Genomic DNA, 20,236 nt, shown 5'->3' on the forward strand with positions numbered 1-20,236 from the left:
TGTGCACATGGCCCTATAAATGTGAACAAAGAGCCTATGGTTTGAAAACATCTCAAAGGTAAACTTAATCCTCCACTGTCCAGACGCATTTTCTTAATTTCTTTTAATGTGGGTTTAAAAGTCGTTTCAATGAATGTGAGTTCCAAGAGCAGAGAAGTTTACTGCTCATGCTAAGTCTGTTTTCATTGTGAGACTGTATTGTTTGTTCAACAAATGGCTATCAGTGTTTGTGCTATTTGATTTCAATATCTGTAATCAGTGTAGAAGTAAATAAGAACACAGGTTCCTTGTGTGTTTATTTAAAATACCCATGATAATTCTTTCCATGGCTTTACATACAAGAGTAGTCAGACCTATGGTCTGTAGTTAACCAGGTCAGTGGAAGGCCAAACCTTGTGCTGAGGATTAGCTGTTGCAGTCCTCCATTCACTAAGTATGAAGCCAGTTAGAATGCTAATGTTGAACAGTGATTTTATAGCTTTGGATAGCGCATATTACATACTATCTAAGAGGTATCTCAGGATATTATCAGGGCCCACTGACATAGTATTCTTTGCACTGAAGAGTGCATTGAAGACTTGTTTGCTAGTAATAGCCAGAAAAGTTATGGTCAAGTGTGTCTCCTGAGAGGTACTGAGGGGAAGAAGGGTTGAAATTGGGATTAACTTTATCACCCAGCAGGTTTGCTATATCCTCTGATTCCTTTTAGGTGGTTCCATTTACAATTTGTTCAGCACACTGTTGTGTTACCTTTGAGGTTGCAAACAAAGCTGATGAAGGCCTTGTGGTTATCCTTTATCTTTGAGGATATATCTGCCTCAAATTTGGCTTTGGAGAGCTTGATAAAATGTCTGAGTTGCGTATTTAGTTTGAGAGGTTTCTCACCTTGCTGGGTATTGCACATCCTAGTTCTGGCCATGGTTTTCCTCCTTTTGTTATATAATTTGTTGATATCAGTATTCCACCAGGATGGCTTGTTATATGTGTTAGTTCTCTACTTATTCCTTGTAGGTACAGCTGCCTCAGTGCAGCTGTTTACATAATGGTATAGGGTTTCTGTAAACAATTCCATACTGGTAGCAGAGTTCACATGGTTTGGGGGGATGGAAATTTTACCATGATATAAGTCATTAGTCAGAGGTTTGCTTTGGAATAATTCCTAAATGTTTGAGGATTAGATGGCATTCACTTGTGACAAGTGTTTGGACAGGTACATACCAAAATGGGCATTATACTCAGTGATTGGCTTAATGAGTGCCAAGTAGAGGGGAACAATTATGTGCCTGGATCTGAATGATATACCTTTGGATATAAGCTGTACAATGAAAAAGAATTTGCTTACAATAGTAAATATGTGGTGATCAAAGGATAGTTCATTGTTGACAAAGTTTCCCAGATGAGACTTGTTAGGCTTTTGTGTATATAATTGCCTGGGCACATTGAAGTCCCACCTTCATGCAAGGGAATGTCTGTTGCAGTCTTTCATTCATCCAGCACAAAACCTATTTTGAGATTGGTATTGAATAGCCTTTGTAGGGTGTTTGACATGGTTCAGACTAACTGGTAGGCAGCCTAGTATGTTATCCATTCCCAACAGACATTATGTCCTTGGCCTTAGGTAGTAACTTCAGAGATTGTTGAGAGATTTAAGAGGGTTATAGATGCAGGTATTTTATATGAGCATATTGGAAGGTTAGAGGGTAAAGTTCAATATGAATTAGTTGGCCAGTGGATTGGCTATATCCTGTAATCCAAGTTGTGATATCATTTGCTATTAGCTCACTATAGTACCAGTCATTGTTTGAGATTTCTTCCACAGTTAAAAAATACTTTGTGGTTATCTTTCACCTGGGTTTATATTTTTACCTCATATTAGGCTTTGGTTGATTTAATCACAGTTCTGAGTTCCTTGTTTAGTTTAGCAAGAATGTTTCTGGCTTTCTGAAAGTTACATTTATCTTTGCACACAATGAGCATTTTTTCCTTTATTATGCTGCCCATAGGGCTTTATTTTTGAATTTAGTGTTGTATTTATTTCTGAGGGGGAATATGTGTCTGTGCAACTATTTAAATATGCATTGAGAGCTTGGCAGCAAATTATTATGTACAGTGGAAGTTTGAAATGGGCTTAGTAGAGGGACTCATCCCCAACAAATGCCCTGTACCCAGCATAGCCAGAAACCATCACTACTCAGATATGTGCACATGAGATTACTTACACTAGCTTACAATAAGGCTGAGAATGGTGTGGTAATTGTTTATTTAACATTTTTCACAATCAAACCTAAGTGTTTTCATTTGTTCTTTCAGCATGTAACATCATAGAGCTATACATAAAGTGACTATGTTTTCATTTTGTGGGAGGATAGGGAGGCAGTCTGCATTTGCAGAAATGCTTTTTGTCTTTAGAAGCTGTTGTCTTCTCAGCATATTGGGTGGTATCATGTAAGGAATTTCTTTCTTGAATTTCTTTTCATTTCTTTCTAATAATTTTGTTCAGACTATCACTGGATCATAAGACTAGAAAAAAAACTCCAAAAAAGCTCATTAGAGCGTGTACAGTTCCATTGGTTCTGGGGCCTAGGGTAATTTTCTTGCTTTAACCAATTTCCTTTCAGAAAAGCCTTGAGATTCATATGTAGGGTAATAAGGATGTAGCTTTCAATAGCTTTAGTTATTACTTGATTGACTTACATGGGTACACATCTTCAATTTATTGTCAGTGGCAGTATAACTGAGCCCAGCTAAAATGTATTTGTTGTTAGGAATGTAAAGTTTACTATTCCAAAAGGCTTAGTGTGAATGTAGGCCATATCAGTTAACAGCCATTGCCAGGTTATCCATGCAGGTGGAAGGGAGGTAGTTGTGGCTCATAGCTTGGGTGTTACCTAGGATAAGCACTATATGTTGTACCTATGGACCACAACACTGTGGAGCATGTGCTGCCTTGAGCCTGCCAGTCCTTTAGTCGACAGCACTACTGGAGCTCTAATGAGCCACTACAGGGTTTAGGAGCTGCAAGAGGAAGAACAGTAATCTGGGAGGGGGGGGGCAAACTGATTGATCTACCCTAGTGTAAATGGAAAGGTATTTTGTTTTTTGACTTAAGGAAGATGCACTTTTGGAATGAAATGTTCATGCTGCTTCATCATGTAATAAATTACTACCCTGCATATACTTGCCAGTAATCTGTTCAGAGATCAGCAATATGAAGGGGCGTGGCTTGGTCAGCAGTGTTAATGTGGGTTTGGCTTGTAGAGGGGGCAACAGTCTGGGAGCTGAGAGTACAAATTTGAAACTCCTGGCTACACCCCTGATAGAGGCCAACATATTATAGGACAAAATGCTCTTAGAAATTAAACAAATTGCCAGTCTATTCACCTTTAGGCAAGATGAAAAGTACCAGGATTTGACACCTATTATAGATTTCAAGATCATCTAGGTTTTGGGAAAGTCTTCGTTTTTTTTTACTCAAATAATTTTTATTTTGTTTATGAAGAAAAACAGTAAATTTAGATTACAATTCAATAATAATGAATAAAACAATAACATTATTTACAATATTTACAAGTGGCCCAATGAGAAGAATAAAAAAGAAAAAAGGACATTCAATAGATGAAAAGAAAAAAAATTGTTTTCACAAATCAACAAAATTCTATGCCTCTTTGATCTCATATGATGGAGACTGTATCCATTTGTGTCATTTCAATAAGTGAAAGTATTTTGTTCCAAGGGTTATTTGTCCAACTTCTGGGGAAAATTCTTTCTTCCTTGACTTTTATCTCCTTTTGCACAGTCTCTTTTAGTAAGAACAAAAAGTCTTCAAAACATGGAAAGGTAGTGGATTTCCATTTCCTTGTGATACACTTTCTGGCTACAGCCAAAATAGTCCATAAAAGATATTGATCTTTTTTATTCATTGCTACTGTTTCATCAACATTCAGGAAAATTTGAGATTTTGTCAAGACAAATGAATCAGTAAAAATGACTTGGAGAAATTTACCAATTTCATCCCAATATTTTTTAATGCAGTCATAAAAAATATGTTTCACATCTTAAAGAACATCTCCAACAAATAACATTTTGTGTAAAATTGAATTTAGCTATTTTGCTAGGAGTGTAAAAGACTCTATGCAAAAATTTCCATGTAAAAATTCTCCAAGTTTGAACATTAGAAGTTAGTTTGATGGAATATAATAAGTTATTTTTACAATCGTTTGAAAGATTTGTTGATAAACCTTTAGTTATAAAATTCCAAATGTTTTGATCAGTTTTAATCTTATAGACTATTAGAATTTTATATAATTTAGAAATTGAATTTGACCAGTTATAATTGTTATAGATTGATTCATATACATAGTTTATGAATTTTGGTTTAGATTTAAAGGGTGAATCATTAATAATTCTGCATAGATCTTTAGAATAAAGTAATTTTTTTGGAGATATATCCAATCTACATTTGTTATATCAAATTAATTTATGACTTGATGACTACTTAATACTTTGAGGTTGTTTATACACTGGGTCCAGAATATAAAGTTTTTAGATTCCCAATTAATAAGTGTACTATCATGAATTTTATTTATAAAATTTTTTTGAGATATTAAATGGAATTAATAATTCAAACCATAGTTTTATGTCAACATTGGAGTTTATGAAAGTTCTAAATAAATTATAGATATAATTTAAGGATGTTAGATTGGTTGGGTTTGAAGTATTATTTTGAAAATTAATACATATGTGCCAAAATATATTCTTGTGTTTATTCAAAGATACATTTTTGTTAATTTGTTTTCATTTAAGAAAATAACCATATGCAAAATTTTCCAGGCATAAGAGAAGTTTGGGTTTATCCAATTCAAAACTAGTTTAAAGATAGAGGCTTTGATGTATGTCTCTATATCTGGTAAGTTAATTCCTCCTAATTTCCATGACCTAATATGATGAGAAAAAGCAATTATGTTCTTTTTTGGATACTATAGAAAATTTAAAAGAATGTTATGTATTTCTTTTACAAATTTTTTATTTGGAATTATAGGTATAGCTTGAGCTATATAATTTATTTTTGGAAGTAATATCATTTTAATTAATTGTAATCTATCATCAAATTTTAAATTTCATTTATTCCAATTTTCTATATGTGTTCGTGTTGAGCTTGAAATTTTATTATAATTTAGAGTCAGAGTAGTATTTATTTTATCAGATATAATAATTCCTAAATATTCTAAAGAAGAGACTCTTTCTCCAAGTATATGACATTCTCTCAGGTGAAAGTCCCCCTTTCTGTTTAGTAGGATATGCTTTGATTTGGATTTATTAAAACAAAGACCAGAATTAAGAAAAAAATGTTTCACTTGTATTTCTAACTCCTGTATGGATTCTTCGTTTGGAGATAAAGTGAGTAATATATAATCAGCAAACAACATAATTTTAGAATTAAATTGATTATAAATATTTAATCCTTTAATTTTTGGATCTCTACGTATTGTTATTGCAAATAGTTCTATTGATATGGCAAATAGGATGGGAGACATAGGGCAACCTTGTTTAGTACCCTTAGTTATTTTGAAGGCTTCTGATGTGAACGGACCCAACTTTACATAGGCCAAATTATCTTTATATATATTCTTTATCAAATTAATACAATTTAAAGGAAACTCAAAATGTTCTAAGATTTTAATTAAATAATCCCAATTCACTGAATTAAAGGCTTTTTCTATATCTAATGTAATTATGAGAACTTCTAGATTATCCCTATTCAATATGTCAATAATGGTTAGAATTCTTTGTATATTGTCATAAGTATGCCTACCATAAATAAAACCTGTTTGGTCTTCATTTATGACTTGAGTCAAGGATGTTTTTAATTCGATTAACTAATATAGTCATAAATATTTTGTAATCATTATTGAGTAAGGAAATCAGTCTATATGAACTACAGAGAGAAGAATCATTGTTCTCTTTTTTTATTGGAGTAATTAATGAATACCTCCAGGATGGTGGAATTATGTTTTGAACTTGTACTTCGTTTAGAGTCCTATGAAGCAAAGAAATTGCTGAATTTGGAAATATCTTATATAATTCCATTATTATACCATCTATTCCTGGTGATTTGTTATTTTTACTCTCTCTAATTTTGTCATTTATTTCTTTGGGAGAGATTTGTTTTTCAATATCGATTTTTATTTTTTCAGATATTTTATTTATTACGGTAGTGTTTGTTTTTAATCCTACGAAATTAGATTTATTTTTATTATTTCCATAATGGTTAGCATAATGAACTTTAAAAGCTTCTAAAATATCAGTTATATGTGACACTTTTTTATTACCTTTCCCTTCATGGACAATATTTGTAATATTATTTTCCATATTTTGCCTTTTTATTCTCATTGCTAATTTGTGTAAGTGTTTTGGAGATACTGAGTGTGAACTAAATTTTAATTTTTCCAGTGCCAAATTTGTCTTATGAGTTAGAATTTCATTGTATTTTTTATTTAATTCCTCAATTTCTTCTTTTTTTTTTTTGCCTGAGGACTTCTTACATCAGAGGTGTTTGTATTAATTTCTATTATTTGTTTTTGAATGTTGTGCAATTCTGATTCCCATTCTTTTGTTTTGTTTTTGAACCAGGATATAATTGTACCATATAAAAGGCCTTTAAAATATCCGATAATATTATATTATTTGTATCATCAGTGCGATTTGTTTCTAAAAAATATTGAATTTCCGAGTCTAACCATGGCTTAAATTGTTTTAATTTAGTAATGTAAGCTGGTATTCTTGAAGTGAAATTTAGTCTTTTAAAATCTATTTGAAATTTAAGGATTAGAGAGTTATGATCAGCGAGAGGACATAGAATAACAGAAAATTTTATTATTTTCCTATTTAAATCTGGAGATATGAATATTTTATCTATTCTTGTTTGAGTGTTGAATCTGTAATCACGATGTGAGTACAATAATGAGTTAGATTCTTTAAAATTAAATGTATCAATTAATTTTAAGTTTTCTGTCCATTTCTTGAGACATTTTCCTGTGGAAGTGAGATGAAGATTTATTTTATTAGTTGTCTCTGAGTTATCTAGAATACAGTTAAAGTCTCCACCTATTATTACTATACCCTTATTTACCTTATTAATTAGTTCTACTTGCTTTTTAACTGTGGATATTCCTATTCCAGGAATCCAATATACATTTACCAGAGTCCAAATTCTATTCTGAAATCTTATTATTACAATTGATAATAGCCCCTCTTTATCTTCATAGTTGTGAATAATCTGAGGATTAGCCACACTTTTTCCCCAAAGAATTAAGACTCCTGTAGTTTTTTTTTATATGAAGAATGAGACAGAATTAAGTAGTTATTAGGTACCCAAGTAAAATTATCATCAGTTTTAAAATGAGACTCTTGTAGGAATATAACTTGTGCTTTTTGTAAATTTAGATATCGTAGTAAATTTGATCTTTTCATTGGACTATTTAAACCATTAATATTTAAAGAAAGCAATATTATGTCTGTCATTTTTATAGATAATTATATTATAAGTTTGGAAAGAGACATTGTTAAAGTTCTTTCATTGTTGAAGATTTGTGAAAATATACTTTTATTAAAGAGTATTACAAATTGAACAAACTTCTTTCTTTGATAATTTAACAAATATTTCAATTTGGGCCAAAAAAAAAGTAGAGAATGAATAATGAAGTAACAATACATTTTATTTGAATAAATAATAATTTTACTAAACTATTCCACAAACATGTAGTGATTAGCACTCCTAATCTGAGTGAACTAGTGAACTAGTGAGTTCAATCAGATTATCCCTCATGTTTGCCAACAGCATGGAAAAAGATATGCTATCTACAAATATTTAAATTTAATGAAAGAGCATTTCAAACACTGAAACTATATTCTTTGAAAAATCAGCTCATCAAAGTAATTAATATTTTGCTTAGAGTTAAAGTGATATTTGGATTAGTATTACTTTTTAATAATGATAGTATGGGGATGAAATATTCAAAGCCAATATAAGATTCTAATAATTTCTATTTTATATGAATTTAAGAGTTGGTAACAATAGAAGTATTTCACAGTATTAAGCATGTGGGAAGATTTATAACTTATATGTTTATACGTATGAAGTAATCAGTGAGTGTTTTAATATCTATATCAACTTTTACTCAGTAAAAAAAGTGTTAAAATTAGAGTTTTAATCATATCTGTTCTTATTTCCTTCAAACTTCAAGTATGTTTCTTTATTACAAGTGTTCTTTAGACTAACAAAACCTTTTATCTATCATAGTACTTGTATATTTTGTCAATATAAGAAACAGTATAAGCCAGATTTTTAGAAAATTTATAATACAATAAATAATACAATAAATTTGTTTAAAGAAAGATAAGTTACTATTTGAACAGATGTGAGAGTGTTCAATGAAATTAATAAATTGTTATTGAAAGTGAGTTTCATCTTAAATTTTCTAATGTATTATTTTTTTATATCTTCTAATTTAGTTATACAGTTAATATATCACATCTAGAATTAAAATTCTGAACACATTTATGCTTATTTTCATTTACAATAGAGATTTTAGTCATGCTAATATGTTAACAATCACATAGGAATGAGTCATTCATTTCTTATGGTAGAAACAATAAAAGTAATGATTTAATGTTTTGTTTATACTTCGCTCTATTAACATCTTACAATATGAGTGCAGAGCATAAACCTTTAGCTTAAATATTCACTTGTTAATGAATAGCTTTATATCATTTAAATTACCAGTTTAAAACTCATTTAGTATAATTGTAAAGTTCAAATACATAAATAAAGTCATATGTTCAAATTCAAAACATTTCACTTAGGATACATAGATTAGTTCACTGTTTGTGTGGACATTTCTGCTCCATCATCTGGTTATAATTAAATGTCCAAGTAGTAATAATCTCAAATTTATGATAGCAATAGCAATACATGCTTCTTTGTTTTTTTTTTTTTTTTTTTTTTTTTTTTAGTAATATCCATTTTCCAATTGAGAATAATTCATGACTTATTCTTTAGTAAATAACATATTCAGGTTTATTGTATATATAAGTATGTAACCCATTCAACTTAAAGGCTAACTAATACCTTATATTCAATAGCAGTTGCTTCTGTGGTTACTTATGATTAACAAAATCTTTTGATATCTTGAAATACAAGTCAGAATGGATAAAACTGATTGAAATCACTCCATAAATATCATTCTAGAAGATTCTAAAAGATTGAGAAGGAGAGATAACTGACTGTCTTGACCATCTAATAGTTTAAGGTCTTCCACCTTTCCCTTCCACAGCTATCAAACCATGGATTACATTGTCTATTTAGAATGTATCATAGGACAGGCCAGTTGGTCCCTCACTATACCTTTTGCTACATATAGTTTAACTTCCCAAAGTGTCCTCAATTCTTTCTGAAATGTTTAAGATTTAGTAATCATGTAAAGCCTCTCACCTCTTATGTGTTTTTTCCTTTTTTTTTTTCCTCCCTTTTTTTGCGATTCACTTAACATTTGACATGGCAGGAATCTAGTTAGCATCTTATAATTATTGCCATTTAGATTAAAAGGAAAAACAAAGATGCCTGTGAACACCATAAACAGAATGTGATTACTGTGTACCAGTCTATTGCTGCTTCTCTGACAGTGGCTCTAACTTATATGCACAGTTTTTATTTTCCTATGTTTGCTTGTTTTTCAATAGTATTAAAATTTCTGTACCTTCATTTGAGAATAATAATTACTAACTTTCCCACCTAAACTTCCAAACTAAACCCATACGAAAGTGCACTGCTTCTTTTTCCCACCCCTATCTTTCTAACCCAATATCAGACTACTAACATGCATTATTAGTCTAAGTAATGTCAGACCAAAGAAATTATTTTATTTATTTTATTCTTTTTCATTTCTTTTCCCTTTTTTTTTTTCATCATTTATCCAAGCAAGTGCGACTATAAACTAACTGTATGTTATTTTGCCTCAAGTATTGATTACTTGGCCATTCCACTCAAATATAGGCTCTTAATTCTTCTAATCATTGGTTTAAGTAAGTAGTTACTCTCTTCCAAAACATTTGACACAGTAGAGGTTTAACCTGTTATAAATATTGTTTCCCTTTTTCGAAAGGCAACTTCTTTGGTTGACGTTAATAACATTTGTATCTCTGTTCTTACCAAGTGCGATAACATATGGAATATGTACTACAGTACCTGTCTTCATTTTTGGGACAGCATTTCATTCCCACTCTCTAGTTCTTTCTCTGTTTTGTCTCTATGTTCTAGTCTTATTTAAAGAAGGCTGCAACTCATTTGTGTCTCTTATGGTCGTAATCATTCCTGATCTGAATCTAGATTTTGAGCCAAATAAAGCAAAAGCACCTACAACATAATTCATTCATTCCTCAGCAGTTTTAGTGTGTATTGAAACACTTGCTTGTATACCTAGTAGTTGAAACATTAACAACACACTCTCTAAGAGTTGACCTGGCTATTACCTAGCCATTCATTTAGCCAGTCATTGATTATAATGCCCCCTTCAATGTGAATTTGTCCAGACACGTAAAATGAAATGCCCACAAAAAATACCTTACTATAAGAAAGCAGTGCCTAATCAAAATGTTCTACATGGACCGACTGACAGCCATATCACTTTACTATGAGTTCTACAGACTGCTAATAGGTGAGCTATGTCTTGCATACAGGGCATCCTGTGATCCAGTTACTGATATATTTACTGCACGCCAACTGACAACAGAAGTCCTATGTCTATTAGACGTTACCTATCTTCACATTTATTTTGTATACATAGCTATGGAATTCTTCTGAGAATCCCTTTGTTTATTTTTTTTCTACCTGAATATGTATATTAACATACCTCGCACTGACAATTATTTCAGAGAACCAAGTGCCTTCATTAGATGTATTTCTGTAGGTTTAGCCGTTTCAAAATAATCAAGATAAGATGCTTTTGAGTGAGCATATCTTTGCATTAGAAATAGCCAGTAGTTGAATAATAGTTCTTCTTTTAGCACTAGAATTTTTTTACCTTCCTTTCAGAATTGAAGTGCAATTACAATTCTTATGCATATCACTAACAACATTAATCAGGTGCCTTTCATTAGAGAGCAGTTCACAGTTGCTAGATTAGATTAGAACAGTGCCTCTTCCTCAATTAGGACAGCAGTGTAATAATTATTAATGGCATTTATCATGTGTTCAGCTGTCATTTCCCTAGTATTCACATAAATTTTCTGACTGAGTATTCTTTAAATCTTACCGCTCAAAGCTTACAGCGATTAATGATAAACACACATGATGTTAACTTTTTTGTTTATGGAGCTACTTTGGCAGTGAGGAGGGAGTTTTTAATAAATGTATGTAGAACGGATCTTAAGTATAACTAAATTTAGTCTTCACATACATTAACAGCCAATCCCACGAGTAAAGCAGCTCCCACAAGATAACTTACACGAAAACACAATACCATGAAAGAGACTAAACTGCCCTCATGTAAAATCAGCTGTCAGATATGAGACGTTTTCACAAAGAAGACAAGCATTGAATAACATTTTGAAAAAAGGAAACAAGAACAATCTGTGCTTTCTGCACTATATAGTACATTTTCCTTCCCACCCTTTAGCTATCATCCAGTCTATGATTCAGAGATCCTGTTGCTGCAGTAGAAATTAATCTACAAAAAGACTGCAGTTCGGATCAATGTTCGTTTTTTTCATTTTGGCTGTCAAGATAACCACTGTGGGAGTATGCGAAGCACACAATTCACGGACTAAAAAGGTGTTCTATGAATTCAACCTGCAACATGTTTCAGATGTAACAAATAGAATGTGAGACCATTTTAGTGAAGATAAAGAAGCAATAACATGACTAGAGAGCTCAAGATTATATTTTAAAGCAGTTTTAAACCGCTAGTAAGCAGATTTTTTTAACGTTTTCTCTCATACTTGTGGGAAAATGGCAAAAAATGCAAGAAGTGTTTATTTTAAGACACATTATAAAAAGTTGAATTTAAACTATTAGAATTTTACCACAGTGAATAGTAATTGTCATGTTAGTAAGTCTGAGATAACATTTACATTTCTTAAGATACTAATGCTCTATGAATGAGAGTTTAACTAGAGAAAACCTCCGAATAAGCTATCCATGCAAATAAAAATGTATAACTCAGACACCATTACTCCATCAATTCCCCAACTATGTTATTACATTAGCATATAAATGATGATACTTTTAAAAACTATTTATATGTCTAAAGTGAACAGAATAAGAAATTCATGAAATAAAGGCTATCTATGAGAGTCATACCTTAGTTGATGCTTTGAGAGAATTTGTAGTATCAATGTTCTTAATATCAGTATTTTGTTTTTTCTTTCTCACATCAGTTCAAGTATTCTTTCCCAGGGTTCTCTTTAAGGAAGTAGAATTTGACCAGTCCATTTCTTCTGGTAGTGAGGTTATATTGTTATTTTTAATTAAGGAAGTAGTTTCTTCAATGTTATTAAAAGTTCTCATGTCATTGTTATGGTAAATTCTGATTTTGGCAGGGTATACAAGTTGTGCCTTTATTTTGTTTTGTTTTAGGAATTTCACTAAGGGCCATGTTTTCTTTCTTTGTTCCAATACTCTTGATGAAAAGTCATTATCAAATCTTATTTGGGATTGCTTGTAAGTAAGTGGACTTTTCCTCCCTGCGGATCTCAAAACCAGTTCTTTGTCCATAAATGACAAAAATGTAACCACTACAGATCTTGGAGATGAATTAGGTGAAATAGGAAGTGGTTTTCCAATAGCCCTATGTGCTCTCTCAATTCCATAGGATAAACCTTCTTTCAGCTCTAAGATTTCAGGTAAGCAAGAATTCAAGAATGAGATGATGTCCTCTCCCTCAGACTTCTCTGGAATACCAAAAATTCTTATGTTTGTTCTTCTTTCCCTATTTTCTATATCATCTATTTTATTTGTTAGCCAAGTATTGTGTTGTAGTAGAAATTCACAATGATGTTCTTCTTCTTTTAGCCTTCCGTCAATATCATTTAGAGATGTTTCGATATCTGATAGTTTTAATTGCTGTTACTGTAGAATTTCCTTAAAGACATCAGTTTGCTTTTGGCAATTTTCTTTAAAGTTTTCTAAGTTTTCAGTAAATCTGTCCATCTTCAGAGATAGATCCTAAAGGGTAGCTGACATCAGTTGGATTTCTCTTTTCAATGTAGAGTCTGAGTGAGAGTTCTTGGAGTTGCTTATTTCCACACAGCTTAATTAGTCTTCAGGTTTATTTGACAGGGAAATTTCAGATTTTTTTCTTCAAAATTGGTAGTTCTATAGCTAAGAGGTTCCCATATAAGATTTTTCAAGGATTATTTGAGAATAATAAGATTTTCCGGTTATTTTTAGTATGGATATGTGGAGCTCAGAAAATTTGCTGCTTTCAGTTAGGCATTTAGGCTCCGCCCCCATGGGAAAGTCTTCTGACTTCTTTTCTTGGCATGTTCATTTCGGCTTTCATGTTTGCAATACTTTAATCAGAAAAAAATAGGCAGCCTTCGAGACTGAAAATGGTGGCTTTGACTTCTTCTAGACTTAATCCATCATTTTACACCTAATTATTCAGAAAAGTAGGAGGATGCCTAAGATGTGAAAATGTCTCTATAAATGTTTCTTTTGATATAGGAACTTGTATAGTTTTCATTACATTTTTATCCTTCTTTCCTTCATTGCCATTCTGTAGGACAAGTTTCATAACACTCTTTCTAGCTAAACACTACTGTTTTCCAATGGACTTTTCAGGGGTAATAGGTTGGAAGTGGAAGGGAACTGGGTCTCATAGCATCATGTAGTCATTTGATAGAGTTACAAAAATGCATGAAACAAAATGATGTACTGCAAAGTATTGTGGAATAGAATATGCCTGCACCTCGTTCACCATAACTGGATGTTTATTAACGTAAATTTACTGGATGATTTCTTTTTAAATGTAAATATGTTTCAGACAAACTTTATTAAGTGGTAAATGCAGAACATGAAAAAGAAGAAAGCTCAGAATAGAATCTGTTATTAATCTCTGGAAAAATGTGGGTCTGCTACAAATACTCACATGCTAGTAACCAGCAACATGCTTGCTGCCACTTTCTGTAAACAGCTAGTGTTCTAACTCCCAATATTCACATCCTGCTTAATTACCTATCCTTCCACCACCCAGTCCTACTGGATTGCAAAGCCTTACCAGTACCACAATTCTGGCCCCAATTCATAAACATAAATGTCTGCTCCCCTATCACTATTCCCAAATCCCCCTACAACTCCCAAAACCTAAAATTCCTTTCTTACTCCCTAAATTTAAACTCCTCCTTCCAATTTCTAAACCTAAAGCTCCCCTACCACTCCTTAAAGCTAAAGTCCCTGATTGCTCTGTAATCCTAAGCCCCACCTGTTTCCTAACCCAAAAATCCATGCCTCCCTAAACTTACATCCCTCTCCAAATCACTTCCTGTAACCCTAAACTACACTCCCCCCCCCCTGGATGCGGCCTTTATCTTGCCCAAACTCAGCTGCTGTGTCCTGGTAAGGTGCAGCAGCTCTACTCTCTCCACATGGCTGCTGCCCCTCATCTAGACATGAAGATGAGTTTGAATATGAGCAGCAGCCTGGGAAGGCCATTAGCTACCCAAGTACCTGGCTTTGAGGCAGTAATCTTTGAGCATGTTGGACTCAAGAACTTATAGTAAACCCAAATATACGTGTTTAAGGACAATGTTTTCTCAGCATTCAGAGCAGTGCAAGAGTGCTTCAATACCACGTATAAATACCTACAATTTGGTAGGTGGCCATTGCACATTATGTTAGAGCAACGGTCATTGTGGAAAACACAAAAAGGCTTAAAATTCTTAAGCTATCACAAGTCAAATACACTACTCAGATACAGTCATAAATACCTTGAATAAAAACGGGGAAGAAAAAAATGAGAAAAGGGCAGAAGGAGGAGAGGTAAAATAAAGTGAATTGTATTATTATACTTTCCAAAGCATGCCTACTGTTTATAGACTTTCAGAATAGTTGTTATAGGATTGCTCAGCCCTGCCATGCATAAATGCTAAAAGATGATTTTTGCTCATTGTATTTTATATCACAATGGTGAATCCTTTGGAAGGAGACTAAAAATAGAATTGCTGTGCAATGACATGTTAACTATAGTAACCAAATGCAATGTTAAATACTGCCTAGATAAAGAGGGAGAAACTAATTCAAACTATAATTTAAGCAGTGCTATTAATGCAATAAAGGTACAGATTTTTCATTACTGAACATCTATGCCACAAATTAAAATGCACAAGGTATAATCAGATCGCGTTGCATTAGACAGCAGCAGTAACCAATAGTGACACTAGTGGAAAATGAAAACAAAATGGGCAAAGATTTAGTTGTAAATAAAGACATTAAATGATGTATCAAAACTATAAAATGAACAATAAAATTCTGTTCATCTGAATGCATATTTCCCATAAAGCAGTCACAGTACAGGCCTCAATTAACATGTAATATGCTCTGTCCATGTATTCTTATCACTTGATATCAACCTGCTGTTCACTGATATTCTGTTTCCTTTTTTTAATAAGTGAAGGAATACTCTTGGGGTGCAGTGACATGTATTTTTAAACAAAGGCATAAGCTTACTATTTTTAATAAATAAGATTAAAAAAATTACATTTTAGGTGTTATCTTAGCAAAGCCCATTTCACAAAATAACATATCTGGATGCAGCTTTTTGTGATGTTAGTCAGCACTGGGGTTATTGCAAAGGTAAGTAGTCTTCCCTGGTGCTCTCAGATATGGGAAACCAGTTGAGAGGACTCTAATCCAGGTGTGATTTTATAAAACCAACTATATGAAACAATGAGTCCTTTGAGAAGTGCTGTTTTCTGTTTGCTGACATGTAACATGTTTTTTTCAAAAGTGTGCATTTTACTGTCCATCAGTATGGTAGCCAGAAAGTAAGTTTTATTGTGGCACCTTTAGGTCTTGCCTTCAAGGATTTTAGTTACGCCAAACCTACAACCTACTTTACATGTTTCACTTTAACTTCCAACAACTAACAAAGACATTGTATCACTGTGTTCCTAAAGATATACATATGATCATAATATATTTTATTCCTTCACTTCTGAGATAACTGGAAAGTGCCAGGACAACAAGGGCGCCCGCAGGCAGGTGCAAGGGGGTGCACTTGCACCCCCCTGGAATCGGCTGACTAGATAATTTCAAAAACGTTTTTTTTTTTATTTTTTTTTTATGTGCGTTCCTCTTTAAGAAGTCTGTGCTAACAGTCCAGTCGCGTGTGTGCTGACATCATCGCTCTCGCTTAGAAGTTTGTGAGCGGGAACTCAGACTGATGATTCAAGCGGGAACAGAAGATGGGGGAATAGCAAGCGGGATCGGAAGATGGGACCTGGAATAGCAAGTAGGATCGGAAGATGGGACTTGGAATGGGAGTAGACGGACGGAAGATGGGACACTTTCAGGTGTGTGTGTGTGTGTGTGTGTGTGTGTGTGTGTGTGTGTGTGTGTGTGTGTGTGTGTGTATGAACGTAATGTATTAAATTGTTTTTATTCTGAGATCTCAGTCTGTGCAATGCCTAATGACAGAGGGCTTTCATTTCGTCAAGAAACATATGTTTGTTGTTTATTTTACTGTCATGATAACCAGGTGATCCACTTGTTGCGATCTTCCATTTTTAAAGCTGCTTTGCCTATATATGCCTGTTATCGTTAGGATTTCTACATCTCCCATAAATCTTCCTTATCTGCTGGGAGTTATTTTATTATTTTTTGTTTTGTCTGTCTCTTTCTTGCAAAAATTTTTACAGCAAATAAAATAACCATCTGCCATTATTATTTATGAGAAATCATTATGTTAATATGTGCATTTGATGTTATATGTCCACTTAATCACATATTTCTTTCACCAAGTGTCACCCACATCCTACCAACCATGCACAGCCACATACATGTCTATTCCTCATATTTATGTTGGTAAAATTGTCTAAGTGCTTGAAAAGGGTGGCCAACAACTTTAAAGGTGTCTACTTAAAGTTGCCTGTGGCTAGAAATCTTATGGTCTACGTGGTTGCCTAGTATTGTCCCTATGTTGCAGAGTGCTGGAACTTTTCATATGTTCAATGATAATATTCCTCCTTATCAAAACATCTAGGATAACTCAGTTTTCCTGACACAGTAGCTGAGGTTTATATGAATTGACTAGATATTTAGCGCCTATGTTTCATGATCTTTAATATTTCATACATTTATTTTCTCACTAGCTTCCTGTAAAATGTCTTTCTTCAAACATGTTCTTGCTGTATAAAAAACTTGTCTTGATAAATTACTGCCAATACTACCTTAACATCTTTCAAGAATAAAAAAAAATGAAAGAAATCTAGCTGCTACAGCACCAGAGTATGGGAAGTCTCTGGGACAGGAATCTATCCCTCCAGCATGTCCTGTTTATTGTGGTGACAATGTTTAGGTCCCTAGAGCGTGTAGCTCGAAGGGATTGGGATTTCTTTAGGTGTAGCATGTCCAACAGTTCAGGGTTTGACATAGCTTTATATGTTAGGCAGAGATCACCTCAAAGTAGGCGATATGCTATGGAGTAAAGCTGGAGTTTTTTGAGGTGGTCAGTGTAGGGCATTTGTTTGAGGCCAGTAATCCTTTTGTGAGGTACCTCTGTGGCCTTTCCAGCTGCTGCAGATGTCTTGTGAGGTACATTCCAAAAGGGGTGCTGTACTCTATAATAGGTCTAAAGAGTGTCGAGTAGAGGGGAACAATGACCTCTTGTTTTCCTGGATGAGAACCCTTTTATGATGTGGTGTGCCACTTAGAAGGACTTCCTGACTACTATGGCGATGTGACTATCAAAGGAGAGACTACTGTCCACCTGGGTCCCAAGGTCTCTTATCACACATTCAGTGTTAAGTAGATTGCTGCCTATGTGGTAGTTCATGGGTACAGAGTTTTTAACAAAGGGGATGACACTGCACTTTCTGGCATTGAGCTTGAGGCCATGGCTCTGACACCAGGCATCTGTCTCAGCGAGGCCCTTCTGTAGGATGTCCACATCATTTAAGGACTTGACTATGGCTCCTAGTTTGCAGTCATCTGGGAACTTCGTTAACCAGAGGCCTTCTGTGTTAGCCTGTACTTCAGAGAAGTAGATACCAAACAGGAGAGGTCCCAGGACAGAACCCTGTGGTACTCCACTTGTCACTGCTTTGAGGTCAGATTTGGAGTCTGCAACTTTTACAGTGTGGGTTCGGTCAGTGAGCCAGTTGGCAATCCATCTTGTGACGTAGGGATTTATACCTAGTTTATTGAGTTTAGCTATAATTCCAGAATGGGGGATGGTGTCGAAAGCCTTGGTGAGGTCAAGATAGGCTGTGTGAACCACCTTACCCACATCTATGGCTTTGTTGACTGCCTCAAAGAAGTCAATCAGGTTCAGGAGGCATGATTTGCCTTTCACAAACCCGAACTGGGTGAGATCCAGAGTTTGGAGGTTACCAATGTCTTTGTTTATGAGTTCCATGTTGTAAGTTGTAACAATTATAGGCCTCTCATTGGAGGTGAACATAATCTCTGTTGTATGAGCTGTAAGCTATACACTTTCATATATTCCAGACAATTCACTTTACCAATTAGTTTCCTGTTCTAGACAGTAACCTGTGAAGAAAAGTAAACGGTGCATTCCTACAACTACTGACCTGTATACTAAATGCATTCTAATCATCGGAGAAAGACAGTGCAGCCACCATGACCTCTTATTCAGTCACACATATTTGTCCTCACACATATTTAATGATCTAGCAAACTGTCAACATCTTGGAAAGCAATTTAGCAGGAAAATTTAGAAAATGTAGAAATACTCAAAAAATAGTAAAACAAAAAGCAATATCACATACCGAAACATGCACCATTAACTCAAATTCTGTAGCGATGCGTATTAATGAAAAAATAGAACAATACAGGCATCTGAGATGTGACACAAATTAAACAAAGTTTACACTAAAAAGTACAAGAAATTCAACTTGAAGTATACCACCTAATCAGATATAGTAAAAGGCATCTGGATTGGTTATAAACAACCTCCTGATGAAAGTAAATGAATAAACCCAACAAACAGAAAGTTGAAGCAGGTTAGGAAGGGACAGAAAGTGAAGAACGTGGGAAGATAAAACAGCAGTCCAGTAACAAAAGAAAATAGCTACGGTAGCCTAACATACACGCACACACGCACACACGCACACACACTCAAATACAAAAAAACAATTGCAACAGAAAGATTGTCAGATATTGTTTGAACTAAGAGGTAAAGCTTAGGATATAGTATACAAAAATAAACACTGTATGAATAATAAATTCCCATATCCCTGATTTTTAGGAACATCACAGATGTTTCCTCTAAACTTTGCCCTATATTTCATTAAAGTGTTAACTTTGTGACAAAAAGTGAAGGTTGAAGTCTTTACATAATTCTAGGCATTACAATTTCAGACTTCTTGTGCATCAAAAAATGAATAGTAATAAAAATTTTCTGTTACCCATCCACTCTTCAAGGATTCTGTTGAAGAGTGTTAGTGAGGGGCTCTGCCCAATGTAGTTAGGAATTTTGTTCCAAAGCATGGGGAGTCTCTGTGACAGGAATCTATCCCTCCAGCATGTTCTATTTATTGTTGTGGCAAGGTTTAGCTCACTAGAGCGAGTGGCTCACAGTGACTTGGATTTCTTTAGGTGGAGCATGTCCATCAATTCTGAGCTGGACATGGCTTTGTAAGTCAGGCAGAGATCACCTCTGAGTAAGCGATATGCCACTGAGTACAGCCGGAGTTTTTCCAGTCGGGCTGCACAGGACATATGTTTGAGGCCAGTAATTCTCTTGGTGAGGTACTTTTGTGGTCTTTCCAGCTGTTGGAAGTGTCTTGTGAGGTACATCCTGAATGGAGCATTGTACTCTATGATGGGTCTGATGAGTGACGAGTAGAGGGGCACTATAACCTCTTTATTTCTATATGTGAACCCTTTAGTAATTAGATGGGCTACATAGAAGGATTTCCTAACTACTTTGGCAATATGATTGATTGTCAAAGGAGAGATTACTATCTACCTGGGTCCCCAGATCTCTTATTACCTGTTCTG

This window comes from Protopterus annectens, chromosome 1.part1 (assembly GCF_019279795.1).
Source record: "Protopterus annectens isolate FY-2018-M chromosome 1.part1, PAN1.0, whole genome shotgun sequence".
NCBI classification, from domain to species: Eukaryota; Metazoa; Chordata; order Ceratodontiformes; family Protopteridae; genus Protopterus; species Protopterus annectens.